Genomic DNA, 4,196 nt, shown 5'->3' with positions numbered 1-4,196 from the left:
GCCTCATCTTTCTCCCGCGGAGCGGCTGGTAGTTTCAAACCGCTGACCTTAAGGTTCGCAGCCCGATTCGTAACCACTACGCTACCAAAGCTCCATAGAAAGGAATATAGTAGAATACACTATATTTCTTTCTATGGAATATAGTAGAAAGGAATTAGAATACACTATATTCCTTTCTACTATATTCCATAGAAAGGAATATAGTGTATTCTAATATTGAAACCATGAATTACTTTGAGTTGGTAACTTGGCAGTGTTTGACAATTAATAAGTTTCTCTGTGATTCCCTCAAATTTTAAAATTATCTTGTCATACCCCTATGAATATGCTTCTGTGACCCTGGAATGCTTTAGTGTAAATTTGGAACCAGGCTATTAAGATAAAGATGCTAAACTTGCATGGTACAAAACCCAGTAATATATTTAACGAAATGCACATGACACTTTTTTTCTTTCTTTCTTTCTTTTCTTAGAAGGCATTCATCGGCATGGCAGAAACTTAGAATATTAGGGATTCTTATGGCTAAATTATGTCCCCCAAAGATATGTGGAGGGGTTCTGGAGTGACGCTGTGGATGTTAATACACTGAACTGCAAAGTCGGTTTGAAACTCAAGGTCAGCAGTTCAAGCTTACCAGTCACTGTTTGGAAACCCTATACAGGGCCGTTATGAGTCAGACTCAACTTTAAGGCACTTAACAACAACAATGACAACATGCTAAAGTGTTACCTTGTTTGAAAATAGGATCTTTGAAGATGTTATCAGCATGACATCATACCAGAGTAGGGTGGCTTCTATTCCATTTTAACTGGTGTCCTTATAAAAGAGGAGAACAAATAGAAACATAGAGGGAGAGGTCACACAAAAAATGTATCTATAAGCCAAGGAATGGAATGCCAAGAAATATCTGTGGTTACCCAAACTTAGAAAAGACAGGGAAGGATCTTCTCCTAGAGGGGACAGAAGGCATGGTCCTGCTGACTTCCTGAGTTTCAACTCCAATTCACCAAAACAGTGAAATAATTCATTTCTGTTCTTTAAAGCCATCCAATCTGTAAAATATTATGATTGGCATCTCTAGGAAATTAATACATGTATAATTAAATAGAATTAATTATGAAATATGGGTAATAATTATAATAAAAGTTTGATTATGAGAACAATTCATCTGATGCAAGTGAGGAAGAGTTCAATCTGAAAGGATGGGTGAAAATTCTTTTATTGAAATAAGGAAAGCAGATTCTTCAGAGGAACCATTGTAGAGTTGTGATTGACTAGAAAGAATGATCATCAAATATAGTTTAGAATGAGATTACTCTGTCAGAATGTAAATAGTGGAGGAATGTTGAAAATAGGCTAATAGAAAAGTATTCAAGCACAAAGATAACAGTTTGAGAACTAAGGTGTGTCTGACCCAAGCCAAGGTAATTTCAATAGTCTTATATACATAAGAAAGTTGCACAATGAATACTGAAGCCCATAGAAGAACTGATGCATTTTAATTATAGTGTTGGAGAAAATTATTGAAAGTGCCATGGACTGACTGAAAAACAAACAAATCTCTACTGAAAGAAGTGCAGCCAGAATGCTCCTTAGAAGTCAGGATGGCGAGACTTCATCTTTCATGGTAGTGGTGGTGGTTATGTGCCATGGAGTCGGTTCCGACTCATAGCGACCCTGTACAGGGTTTCCAAGGCTGTAAATCTTTATGGGAGGAGAAACACTTATCTTTGTCCCATGGAACAGCTGGTAGTTTTGAACTGCTGACCTTGCGGTTCACAGCCCAATTTGTAACCACTATGCTACCAGAGCTTATCTTTCATACTTCTGACATATTATCAGGAAGGACCAGTCCATGAAGAACAACTTAATGCTTGGTAAAGTAGACGGTCAGTGAAAATGAAGAAGACTCCCAATGAGATGACTGTCACAGTGGTATCAGCAATGGGCTCAAGTGCCACTATTGTGAGGATGGCTCAGGATTAGAGAATGTTTCTTTCTGCTGTGCATATGGTCGATATGAGTCAGAGCTGACTGAAGGCACTTAACAACAGCAAGGACATGTTGAAGGATTAGAATAAATTCATAAATGGAAATAGGGAAGAAATCATAACTTAGAAAGATTTTTCTTTTGTACTCTTGGGACACTATTCCTTCAATCAATAACTTTACTTTCACCTTTACAACTGTCTCTCTTGTTTTTTCATCAGCATAAGAGAAAGACACAGTTTGTATCATGTTAATAACTGAAGAAAAATAAGTCTCCTTTACCCCTGTTTATTCTTTTCTCTTTTCTTGATTTTTTTTGAAATCTCTTAAAAAAATTTAAATGTTGTTGTTGTTAGGTGCCATGGAGTCGGCACGGACTCATAGTGACCCTATGCACAGCAGAACGAAACAATGTCTGATCCTGGGCCAACCTCACTACTGTTGCCACACTTGAGTCCATCAATGCTGCCAATCCATCTCGTTGGGGGTCTTCCTCTTTTTTTCTGACCCTCCATCTTACCAAGCATGATATCCTTCTCTAGTGACTGTTCCCTCCTGACAACATTTCCAAAGTATTAGAGACGAAGTTTGGCCTCAAACTTTTAAATTTCAATCGCCACCTTTATTTCCTTATACTGAATTTATTTATTTATTTTTTATTTATCTTATGAACAAACTTTATTAGACCACAGCCATGCTCATTGGTTTACATATTGCCTGCAAGTTACAACTGCAAAATTGAGTATTTTGACTAGTCCACAAAGGCTTAAAATATGTACTATTCAGTCCTTTGCATAACAATTTGCCAACCCATATTCAGCCACTGAGGCAGTTCATGAATAGATATGTGTATTGTCTAATAAGTATAAAACACCAGCACAAACCAACCAGAGATATCTATCATAGAGCAGAGGGGAAAAAATACAATACAATCTGCAAAAGAACCAGAATCTCTGTACAGTGGAGATCTGTCAGACAAGAAAACCCTCCAACACCTGAATTTATTTTCAATTGACTGAAATCTGGAATTTTTCCTGACATTTTGAGATAGTATGTTGATTTATTCAATATTCTCCAGAATAAAAAATCCTATGGGCATTCCTCTGTCAGTACTTTACCTAATTCTCAAAAGATGACCTCTGCTTCTCTGTTCCTGCTGGTTACTCACGCTCTTGTCTCTTCTGTAGACTTCTTTCCCTCTGCTTGTTTTTAAATGTCAGATGTATTTGCAGGCTCCTAGCCTCTTCTCACTTCACAGACTCTCCACCAGTCCTCACACTCACTTGTAGTCACGCGGAATTCATCACCATGCCTCACATCATCGCACTGTTTTATGTCTCTGGGCCTTTCCATAATGTGTTCCTTCCATCCGTACTGGATGCATTCATTGTGGAATTAAATGTGAAATGAAAATATAGTACCCCTTGTTCAAAAATAAAGACAATAGAGCATTAAAGCAAGCATAGGGTCCTTTTAAGTTCAAGCCCTATGTGCAACAGGCCACAAATCCATTAGAAAACTCTGCTCATCTTCTACTCATAACTTAAACTCATTGTGAGAACCCGCTCTTGTAGATACCATGTTAAACTACTCATCCCCATGTATCTTCTATGCTCCCAACACTTATCCTTCATGCATACTATTAGCCTCACATTTTCTAAATGCTGATTTACTTCCCTGCCTTCCTGAGTCAACCTTCTTGAGAGCAGGGAGAATTGTGCATCCTCGGCTTCCAGCACTTTGGACCATGCTTGGCTACCCAAATATGTGTGTTTTCAGTTGACCATTGTGAAGACACTTTGTACCATGCTTACTGCATTAGAGAGATTGCCTTCATATTTTGTCTTAATTTAATTCAATAAAATGCATGTCTCATAAAGCCTCTATTTAAATATATCTCGCCATTTTATCATCCACACTATCAAACTTGCTGCAAGTGAGCTTCTACATTTTTTAATAAAGGAGCATACTGCTGGCAGTGATAAAACAGCAAGAGTCCAGAAAACTCTGCCAGACATTCTCAGAGGTACAGTTTTATGTAACAAATCTGTCTGTAGAACCTGAGGGAGAAAAACAACCACTGGTACGTGAATGATCAAAAGTACTAATATGAGAGCAAATATGAAATTGTATGCATTGTTTAATATGATACATATAATTTTTGTTAGAATAACCATTTTTTTTTTTTTTGAAAAAAGTTAAATGTT

This window comes from Chrysochloris asiatica, unplaced genomic scaffold (genome assembly GCF_000296735.1).
Source record: "Chrysochloris asiatica unplaced genomic scaffold, ChrAsi1.0 scaffold00164, whole genome shotgun sequence".
NCBI lineage: Eukaryota > Metazoa > Chordata > Mammalia > Afrosoricida > Chrysochloridae > Chrysochloris > Chrysochloris asiatica.
The sequence above is the reverse complement of the archived record's forward strand: the minus strand, read 5'-3'. Positions refer to the sequence as shown.